Below are 12,053 nucleotides of genomic sequence, written 5' to 3' on the forward strand. Positions count from 1 at the left end.
CTCCCATGGAGGGAAGTGCGCATGGTGACTGTTGTATTCAATCCCGATGCAATTTCTGTGTTTCATCAACACTCTGATAGTCCACAGATTACGAAAAGCCTCCAGATGCGCATCGGAAACTACTACTGGTCTTCCAGGGAACGATCAAAGCGTAGACTCTTAGAGATATTACTACCATGGAGTAAAGTCTGCATGGTTTGTGTTGTATTAAATCCCGATGCAATTTCTGTGTTTCATCAACACTCTGATAGTCGACAACTTACAGAATGCCTCCGGATGTGCAATTGAAACTACTACGGGTCATCCAGGGAACGATCAAAGCGTAGACTGTTTGAGACATTACTCCCATGGAGGAATCTGCGCATGGAGAGTGTTGTATTCAATCCCGTTCCAATTTCTGTGTTTCATCAACACTCCGATAGTACACAGAGTACAGAAAGGATCCAGATGTGAATCGGAAACTAGTACTGGTCTTCCAGGGAACGATCAAATCGTAGACTGTTAGAGACATTACTCCCATGGAGGAAAGTGCTAATGGTGACTGTTGTATTCAATCCCGATGCAATTACTGTGTTTCATCAACACTCTGATAGTCTACACATTACAGAATGCCACCAGATGTGCATCGGAAACTACTACTGGTCTTCCAGGGATCGAACAAAGCGTAAACTCTTTGAAACATTACTCCCATAGAGGGAAGTGCGCATGGTGACTGTTGTATTCAATCCCGATGCAATTTCTGTGTTTTATCAACACTCTGATAGTCCACAGATTACGAAAAGCCTCCAGATGTGCATCGGAAACTACTACTGGTCTTCCAGGGAACGATCAAAGCGTAGACTGTTTGAGACATTACTCCCATGGAGGAATCTGCGCATGGAGAGTGTTGTATTCAATCCCGATCCAATTTCTGTATTTCATCAACACTCCGAAAGTCCACAGAGTACAGAATGCCTCCAGATGTGCATCGGGAAATACTACTGGTCTTCCAGGGAACTATCAAATCGTAGACTGTTATAGACATTACTCCCATGGAGGAAAGTGCGCATGGTGACTGTTGTATTCAATCCAGTTGCAATTACTGTGTTTCATCAACACTTTGATAATCTACACATTACAGAATGTTACCAGATGTGCATCGGAAACTGCTACTGGTCTTCCAGGGAACGATCAAAGCGTAGATGGTTTGAGACATTAATCCCGTGGAAGAAAGTGCGCATGGTGACTGTTGTATTCAATCCCGATGCAATTTCTGTGTTTCATCAACACTCTGATAGTCCACAGATTACAGAATGCCTCCAGATGTGCATCGGAAACTACTACTGGTCTTCCAGGGAACGATCAAAGCGTAGACTGTTTGATACATTACTACCATGGAGGAAAGTGCGCATGGTGACTGATTTATTCAATCCCGATGCAATTTCTGTGTTTCATCAACACTCTGATAGTCCACAGATTACAAAATGCCTCAAGATGTTCATCGGAAACTACTACTGGTTTCCAGGGAACGATCAAAGCGTAGACTGTTTGAGACTTTACACTTATGGAGGAAAGTGCGCATGGTGACTGTTGTATACAATCCCGATGCAATTTTAGTGTTTCATCAACACTCTAATAGTCCCCAGATTACAGAATGCCTCAAGATGTGCATCGGAAACTACTACTGGTCTTCCAGGGAACGATCAAAGCGTAGATTGTTTGAGACATACCTCCCATGGAGGAAAGTGCGCATGGTGACTGTTGTATTCATTCCCGATGCAATTTCTGTGTTTCATCAACACTCTGTTAGTCCACAGATTACAGAATGCCACCAGATGTGCATCGGAAACTACTACTGTTCTTACAGGGAACAATCAAAGCATTGAATGTTTGAGCATTACTCCCATGGAGGAAAGTGCGCATGGTGACTGTTGTATTCAATCCCGAGGCAATATCTTTGTTTCATCTACACTCTGATAGTCCACAGATTACAGAAAGCCTCCAGATGTGCATCGGAAACTACTACTGGTCTTCCAGGGAACGATCAAAGCGAAGACTGTTTGAGACATTACTCCCATGGAGGAAAGTGCGCATGGTGACTGTTGTATTCAATCCCGATGCACTTTCTGTGTTTCATCAACACTCTGATAGCCTACAGATGACAGAATGCCACCAGATGTGCATCGGAAACTACTACTGGTCTTCCAGGGAGCGATCAAAGCGTAGACTGTTTGAGACTTTACTCCCGTGGAGGAACGTGCGCATGGTGACTGTTGTATTCAATCCCGATGCAATTTCTGTGTTTTATCAACACTCTGACAGTCCACAGATTACATAATGCCTCCAGATGTTCATCGGAAACTACTACTGGTCTTTCAGGGAACGATCAAAGCGTAGACTGTTTGAGACATTACTTTTATGGAGGAATGTGCGCATGGTGACTGTTGTATTCAATCTCGAAGCAATTTCTGTGTTTCATCAACACTCTGATAGTCCACAGATTACAGAATGCCTCCAGATGTGCATCGGAAACTAATACTGGTCTTCCAAGGAACGATCAAAGCGTAGACTGTTTGTGACATACCTATCGTTGAGGAAAGTGCGCATGGTGACTGTTGTGTTCAATCCCGATGCAATTTCTGTGTTTCATCAACACTCTGATAGTCCACAGATTACAGAATGCCACCAGATGTGCATCGGAAACTACTACTGGTCTTCCACTGAACGATCAAAACGTAGACTGTTTGAGAATTACTCTCATGAGGAAAATGCGCATGGTGACTATGGTATTCAATCCCGATGCAATTTCTGTGTTTCATCAACACTCTGATAGTCCACAGATTACAGAATGCCTCCAGATGTGCATCGGAAACTACTACTGGACTTCCAGGGAACGACCAAAGCGTATACTCCTTGAGACATTACTACCATGGAGGAGAGTGCGCATGGTGACTGTTGTATTATCCATGCATTTTCCTTGTTTCATCAACACTCTGATAGTCAACAGATTACAGAATGCCACGAGATGTGCATCGGAAACTACTACTGGTCTTCCAGAGAACGATCAAAGCGTAGACTGTTTGAGAATTACTCCCATGGAGGAAAGTGCGGATGGTGACTGTTGTATTCAATCCCGATGCAATATCTGTGTTTCATCAACACTCTAATAGTCTACAGATTACAGAATGCCTCCAGATGTGCATCGGAAACTACTACTGGTCTTCCAGGGAACGATCAAAACGTAGACTGTTTGGGACATTACTCCCATGGAGGAAAGTACACATGGTGACTGTTGTATTCAATCCCGATGCAATTTCTGTGTTTCATCAACACTCTGATAGTCCACAGATTACAGAATGCCTCCAGATGTGCATCGGAACCTACTACTGGTCTTCTTGGGAACGATCATATCGTAGACAGTTTGAGACATTATTCCCATGGAGGAAAGTGCGCATGGTGACTGCTGTATTCAATCCCGAGGCAATTTCTGTGTTTCATCAACACTCTGATAGTCCACAGATTACAGAATGCCTCCAGATGCGCATCGGAAACTACTACTGGTCTTCCAGGGAACGATCAAAGCGTAGACTCTTAGAGACATTACTACCATGGAGTAAAGTCTGCATGGTTTGTGTTGTATTAAATCCCGATGCAATTTCTGTGTTTCATCAACACTCTGATAGTCGACAACTTACAGAATGCCTCCGGATGTGCAATTGAAACTACTACTGGTCTTCCAGGGAACGATCAAAGCGTAGACTGTTTGAGACATTACTCCCATGGAGGAATCTGCTCATGGAGAGTGTTGTATTCAATCCCGTTCCAATTTCTGTGTTTCATCAACACTCCGATAGTCCACAGAGTACAGAAAGGATCCAGATGTGAATCGGAAACTAGTACTGGTCTTCCAGGGAACGATCAAATCGTAGACTGTTAGAGACATTACTCCCATGGAGGAAAGTGCTAATGGTAACTGTTGTATTCAATCCCGATGCAATTACTGTGTTTCATCAACACTCTGATAGTCTACACATTACAGAATGCCACCAGATGTGCATCGGAAACTACTACTGGTCTTCCAGGGATCGAACAAAGCGTAAACTCTTTGAAACATTACTCCCATAGAGGGAAGTGCGCATGGTGACTGTTGTATTCAATCCCGATGCAATTTCTGTGTTTTATCAACACTCTGATAGTCCACAGATTACGAAAAGCCTCCAGATGTGCATCGGAAACTACTACTGGTCTTCCAGGGAACGATCAAAGCGTAGACTGTTTGAGACATTACTCCCATGGAGGAATCTGCGCATGGAGAGTGTTGTATTCAATCCCGATCCAATTTCTGTATTTCATCAACACTCCGAAAGTCCACAGAGTACAGAATGCCTCCAGATGTGCATCGGGAAATACTACTGGTCTTCCAGGGAACTATCAAATCGTAGACTGTTATAGACATTACTCCCATGGAGGAAAGTGCGCATGGTGACTGTTGTATTCAATCCAGTTGCAATTACTGTGTTTCATCAACACTCTGATAATCTACACATTACAGAATGTTACCAGATGTGCATCGGAAACTGCTACTGGTCTTCCAGGGAACGATCAAAGCGTAGATGGTTTGAGACATTAATCCCGTGGAAGAAAGTGCGCATGGTGACTGTTGTATTCAATCCCGATGCAATTTCTGTGTTTCATCAACACTCTGATAGTCCACAGATTACAGAATGCCTCCAGATGTGCATCGGAAACTACTACTGGTCTTCCAGGGAACGATCAAAGCGTAGAATGTTTGATACATTACTACCATGGAGGAAAGTGCGCATGGTGACTGATTTATTCAATCCCGATGCAATTTCTGTGTTTCATCAACACTCTGATAGTCCACAGATTACAAAATGCCTCAAGATGTTCATCGGAAACTACTACTGGTTTCCAGGGAACGATCAAAGCGTAGACTGTTTGAGACTTTACACTTATGGAGGAAAGTGCGAATGGTGACTGTTGTATACAATCCCGATGCAATTTTAGTGTTTCATCAACACTCTAATAGTCCACAGATTACAGAATGCCTCAAGATGTGCATCGGAAACTACTACTGGTCTTCCAGGGAACGATCAAAGCGTAGATTGTTTGAGACATACCTCCCATGGAGGAAAGTGCGCATGGTGACTGTTGTATTCATTCCCGATGCAATTTCTGTGTTTCATCAACACTCTGTTAGTCCACAGATTACAGAATGCCACCAGATGTGCATCGGAAACTACTACTGTTCTTACAGGGAACTATCAAAGCATTGAATGTTTGAGCATTACTCCCATGGAGGAAAGTGCGCATGGTGACTGTTGTATTCAATCCCGAGGCAATATCTTTGTTTCATCTACACTCTGATAGTCCACAGATTACAGAAAGCCTCCAGATGTGCATCGGAAACTACTACTGGTCTTCCAGGGAACGATCAAAGCGAAGACTGTTTGAGACATTACTCCCATGGAGGAAAGTGCGCATGGTGACTGTTGTATTCAATCCCGATGCACTTTCTGTGTTTCATCAACACTCTGATAGCCTACAGATGACAGAATGCCACCAGATGTGCATCGGAAACTACTACTGGTCTTCCAGGGAGCGATCAAAGCGTAGACTGTTTGAGACTTTACTCCCGTGGAGGAACGTGCGCATGGTGACTGTTGTATTCAATCCCGATGCAATTTCTGTGTTTTATCAACACTCTGACAGTCCACAGATTACATAATGCCTCCAGATGTTCATCGGAAACTACTACTGGTCTTTCAGGGAACGATCAAAGCGTAGACTGTTTGAGACATTACTTTTATGGAGGAATGTGCGCATGGTGACTGTTGTATTCAATCTCGAAGCAATTTCTGTGTTTCATCAACACTCTGATAGTCCACAGATTACAGAATGCCTCCAGATGTGCATCGGAAACTAATACTGGTCTTCCAAGGAACGATCAAAGCGTAGACTGTTTGTGACATACCTATCGTTGAGGAAAGTGCGCATGGTGACTGTTGTGTTCAATCCCGATGCAATTTCTGTGTTTCATCAACACTCTGATAGTCCACAGATTACAGAATGCCACCAGATGTGCATCGGAAACTACTACTGGTCTTCCACTGAACGATCAAAACGTAGACTGTTTGAGAATTACTCTCATGAGGAAAATGCGCATGGTGACTATGGTATTCAATCAAGATGCAATTTCTGTGTTTCATCAACACTCTGATAGTCCACAGATTACAGAATGCCTCCAGATGTGCATCGGAAACTACTACTGGACTTCCAGGGAACGACCAAAGCGTATACTCCTTGAGACATTACTACCATGGAGGAGAGTGCGCATGGTGACTGTTGTATTATCCATGCATTTTCCTTGTTTCATCAACACTCTGATAGTCAACAGATTACAGAATGCCACGAGATGTGCATCGGAAACTACTACTGGTCTTCCAGAGAACGATCAAAGCGTAGACTGTTTGAGAATTACTCCCATGGAGGAAAGTGCGGATGGTGACTGTTGTATTCAATCCCGATGCAATATCTGTGTTTCATCAACACTCTGATAGTCTACAGATTACAGAATGCCTCCAGATGTGCATCGGAAACTACTACTGGTCTTCCAGGGAACGATCAAAACGTAGACTGTTTGGGACGTTACTCCCATGGAGGAAAGTACACATGGTGACTGTTGTATTCAATCCCGATGCAATTTCTGTGTTTCATCAACACTCTGATAGTCCACAGATTACAGAATGCCTCCAGATGTGCATCGGAACCTACTACTGGTCTTCTTGGGAACGATCAAATCGTAGACAGTTTGAGACATTATTCCCATGGAGGAAAGTGCGCATGGTGACTGCTGTATTCAATCCCGAGGCAATTTCTGTGTTTCATCAACACTCTGATAGTCCACAGATTACAGAATGCCTCCAGATGCGCATCGGAAACTACTACTGGTCTTCCAGGGAACGATCAAAGCGTAGACTCTTAGAGACATTACTACCATGGAGTAAAGTCTGCATGGTTTGTGTTGTATTAAATCCCGATGCAATTTCTGTGTTTCATCAACACTCTGATAGTCGACAACTTACAGAATGCCTCCGGATGTGCAATTGAAACTACTACTGGTCTTCCAGGGAACGATCAAAGCGTAGACTGTTTGAGACATTACTCCCATGGAGGAATCTGCGCATGGAGAGTGTTGTATTCAATCCCGTTCCAATATCTGTGTTTCATCAACACTCCGATAGTCCACAGAGTACAGAAAGGATCCAGATGTGAATCGGAAACTAGTACTGGTCTTCCAGGGAACGATCAAAGCGTAGACTGTTTGATACATTACTACCATGGAGGAAAGTGCGCATGGTGACTGATTTATTCAATCCCGATGCAATTCCTGTGTTTCATCAACACTCTGATAATCTACACATTACAGAATGTTACCAGATGTGCATCGGAGACTGCTACTGGTCTTCCAGGGAACGATCAAAGCGTAGATGGTTTGAGACATTAATCCCGTGGAAGAAAGTGCGCATGGTGACTGTTGTATTCAATCCCGATGCAATTTCTGTGTTTCATCAACACTCTGATAGTCCACAGATTACAGAATGCCTCCAGATGTGCATCGGAAACTACTACTGGTCTTCCAGGGAACGATCAAAGCGTAGACTGTTTGATACATTACTACCATGGAGGAAAGTGCGCATGGTGACTGATTTATTCAATCCCGATGCAATTCCTGTGTTTCATCAACACTCTGATAGTCCACAGATTACAAAATGCCTCAAGATGTTCATCGGAAACTACTACTGGTTTCCAGGGAACGATCAAAGCGTAGACTGTTTGAGACTTTACACTTATGGAGGAAAGTGCGCATGGTGACTGTTGTATACAATCCCGATGCAATTTTAGTGTTTCATCAACACTCTAATAGTCCACAGATTACAGAATGCCTCAAGATGTGCATCGGAAACTACTACTGGTCTTCCAGGGAACGATCAAAGCGTAGATTGTTTGAGACATACCTCCCATGGAGGAAAGTGCGCATGGTGACTGTTGTATTCATTCCCGATGCAATTTCTGTGTTTCATCAACACTCTGTTAGTCCACAGATTACAGAATGCCACCAGATGTGCATCGGAAACTACTACTGTTCTTACAGGGAACTATCAAAGCATTGAATGTTTGAGCATTACTCCCATGGAGGAAAGTGCGCATGGTGACTGTTGTATTCAATCCCGAGGCAATATCTTTGTTTCATCTACACTCTGATAGTCCACAGATTACAGAAAGCCTCCAGATGTGCATCGGAAACTACTACTGGTCTTCCAGGGAACGATCAAAGCGAAGACTGTTTGAGACATTACTCCCATGGAGGAAAGTGCGCATGGTGACTGTTGTATTCAATCCCGATGCACTTTCTGTGTTTCATCAACACTCTGATAGCCTACAGATGACAGAATGCCACCAGATGTGCATCGGAAACTACTACTGGTCTTCCAGGGAGCGATCAAAGCGTAGACTGTTTAAGACTTTACTCCCGTGGAGGAACGTGCGCATGGTGACTGTTGTATTCAATCCCGATGCAATTTCTGTGTTTTATCAACACTCTGACAGTCCACAGATTACATAATGCCTCCAGATGTTCATCGGAAACTACTACTGGTCTTTCAGGGAACGATCAAAGCGTAGACTGTTTGAGACATTACTTTTATGGAGGAATGTGCGCATGGTGACTGTTGTATTCAATCTCGAAGCAATTTCTGTGTTTCATCAACACTCTGATAGTCCACAGATTACAGAATGCCTCCAGATGTGCATCGGAAACTAATACTGGTCTTCCAAGGAACGATCAAAGCGTAGACTGTTTGTGACATACCTATCGTTGAGGAAAGTGCGCATGGTGACTGTTGTGTTCAATCCCGATGCAATTTCTGTGTTTCATCAACACTCTGATAGTCCACAGATTACAGAATGCCACCAGATGTGCATCGGAAACTACTACTGGTCTTCCACTGAACGATCAAAGCGTAGACTGTATGAGAATTACTCTCATGAGGAAAATGCGCATGGTGACTATGGTATTCAATCCCGATGCAATTTCTGTGTTTCATCAACACTCTGATAGTCCACAGATTACAGAATGCGTCCAGATGTGCATCGGAAACTACTACTGGACTTCCAGGGAACGACCAAAGCGTATACTCCTTGAGACATTACTACCATGGAGGAGAGTGCGCATGGTGACTGTTGTATTATCCATGCATTTTCCTTGTTTCATCAACACTCTGATAGTCAACAGATTACAGAATGCCACGAGATGTGCATCGGAAACTACTACTGGTCTTCCAGAGAACGATCAAAGCGTAGACTGTTTGAGAATTACTCCCATGGAGGAAAGTGCGGATGGTGACTGTTGTATTCAATCCCGATGCAATATCTGTGTTTCATCAACACTCTGATAGTCTACAGATTACAGAATGCCTCCAGATGTGCATCGGAAACTACTACTGGTCTTCCAGGGAACGATCAAAACGTAGACTGTTTGGGACATTACTCCCATGGAGGAAAGTACACATGGTGACTGTTGTATTCAATCCCGATGCAATTTCTGTGTTTCATCAACACTCTGATAGTCCACAGATTACAGAATGCCTCCAGATGTGCATCGGAACCTACTACTGGTCTTCTTGGGAACGATCAAATCGTAGACAGTTTGAGACATTATTCCCATGGAGGAAAGTGCGCATGGTGACTGCTGTATTCAATCCCGAGGCAATTTCTGTGTTTCATCAACACTCTGATAGTCCACAGATTACAGAATGCCTCCAGATGTGCATCGGAAACTACTACTAGTCTTCCAGGGAACGATAAAGCGTAAACTCTTTGAGACATTACTCCCATGGAGGAAAGTGCGCATGGTTACTGTTGTATTCAATCACGATGCACTTTCTGTGTTTCATCAACACTCTGATAGTCCACAGATTACAGAATGCTTCCAGATGTGCATTGGAAACTATTACTGGTCTTCCAGGGACGATCAAAGCGTAGACTCTTTGAGACATTACTCCCTTGGAGGAAAGTGTGCATGGTTACTGTTGTATTCAATCCCGATGCAATTTCTGTGTTTCATCAACACTCTGGTACTCCACAGATTACAGAATGCTTCCAGATGTGCATCGGAAACTATTACTGGTCTTCCAGGGAACGATCAAAGCGTAGACTGTTTGAGACATTACTACCATGGAGGAAAGTGCGCATGGTGACTGATGTATTCAATCCCGATGCAATTTCTGTGTTTTATCAACACTCTGATAGTCCACAGATTACAGAATGCTTCCAGATGTGCATTGGAAACTATTACTGGTCTGCCAGAGAACGATAAAGTCGTAGACTGTTTGAGACATTACTCCAGTGGAGGAAAGTGCGCATGGTAACTGTTGTATTCAATCCCGATGCAATTTCTGTGTTTCATCAACACTCTGATACTCCACAGATTACAGAATGCCTCCAGATGTGCATCGGAAACTACTACTGGTCTTCCAGGGAACTATCAAAGCGTAAACTCTTTGAGACATTACTCCCATGGAGGAAAGTGCGCATGGTTACTGTTGTATTCAATCACGATGCAATTTCTGTGTTTCATTAACACTCTGATAGTCCACAGATTACAGAATGCTTCCAGATGTGCATTGGAAACTATTACTGGTCTTCCAGGAAACGATCAAAGCGTAGACTCTTTGAGACATTACTCCCATGGAGGAAAGTGTGCATGGTTACTGTTGTATTCAATCCCGATGCAATTTCTGTGTTTCATCAACACTCTGATACTCCACAGATTACAGAATGCTTCCAGATGTGCATCGGAAACTATTACTGGTCTTCCACGGAACGATCAAAACGTCGTCTGTTTGAGACATTACTTTTATGGAGGAATGTGTGCATGGTGACTGTTGTATTCAATCCCGATGCAATTTCTACGTTTCATCAACACTCTGATTGTCCATAAATTACAGAATGCCTCCAGATGTGCATCGGAAACTGCTACTGGTCTTCCAGGGAACGATCAAAGCGTAAACTCTTTGAGACATTACTCCCATAGAGGAAAGTGCGCATGGTTACTGTTGTAGTCAATCCCGATGCAATTTCTGTGTTTCATTAACACTCTGATACTCCACAGATTACAGAATGCTTCCAGATGTGCATCGGAAACTATTACTGGTCTTCCAGGGAACGATGAAAGCGTAGACTGTTTGAGACATTACTCCCATGGAGGAAAGTGCGCATGGTAACTGTTGTATTCAATCCCGATGCAATTTCTGTGTTTCATCAACACTCTGATAGTCTACAGATTACAGAATGCCACCAGATGTGCATCGGAAACTACTACTGGTCTTCCAGAGAACGATAAAGTCGTAGACTGTTTGAGACATTACTCAAATGGAGGAAAGTGCGCATGGTGACTGTTGTACTCAATCCCGATGCAATTTCTGTGTTTCATCAACAGTCTGATAGTCCACAGATTACAGAATGCCTCCAGATGTGCATCGGAAACTACTACTGGTATTCCAGGGAACGATCAAAGCGTAAACTCTTTGAGACATTACTCCCATGTAGGAAAGTGCGCATGGTGACTGTTGTATTAAATCCCGATGCATTTTCTGTATTTCATCAACACTCTGATAGTCCACAGATTACAGAATGCCACGAGATGTGCATCGGAAACTGCTACTGGTCTTCCAGGGAACGATCAATGCGTAGATTGTTTGAGACATTAATCCCGTGGAGGAAAGTGCGCATGGTGACTGTTGTACTCAATGCCGATGCAATTTCTGTGTTTCATCAACACTCTGATAGTCCACAGATTACAGAATGCCTCCAGATGTGCATCGGAAACTACTACTGGTCCTCCAGGGAACGATCAAAGCGTAGACTGTTTGAGACATTACTACCATGGAGGAAAGTGCGCATGGTGACTGATGTATTCAATCCCGATGCAATTTCTGTGTTTCATCAACACTCTGATAGTCCACAGATTACAGAATGCCTCCAGATGTTCA

This window comes from Schistocerca gregaria, unplaced genomic scaffold, assembly GCF_023897955.1.
Source record: "Schistocerca gregaria isolate iqSchGreg1 unplaced genomic scaffold, iqSchGreg1.2 ptg000073l, whole genome shotgun sequence".
Taxonomy (NCBI): domain Eukaryota; kingdom Metazoa; phylum Arthropoda; class Insecta; order Orthoptera; family Acrididae; genus Schistocerca; species Schistocerca gregaria.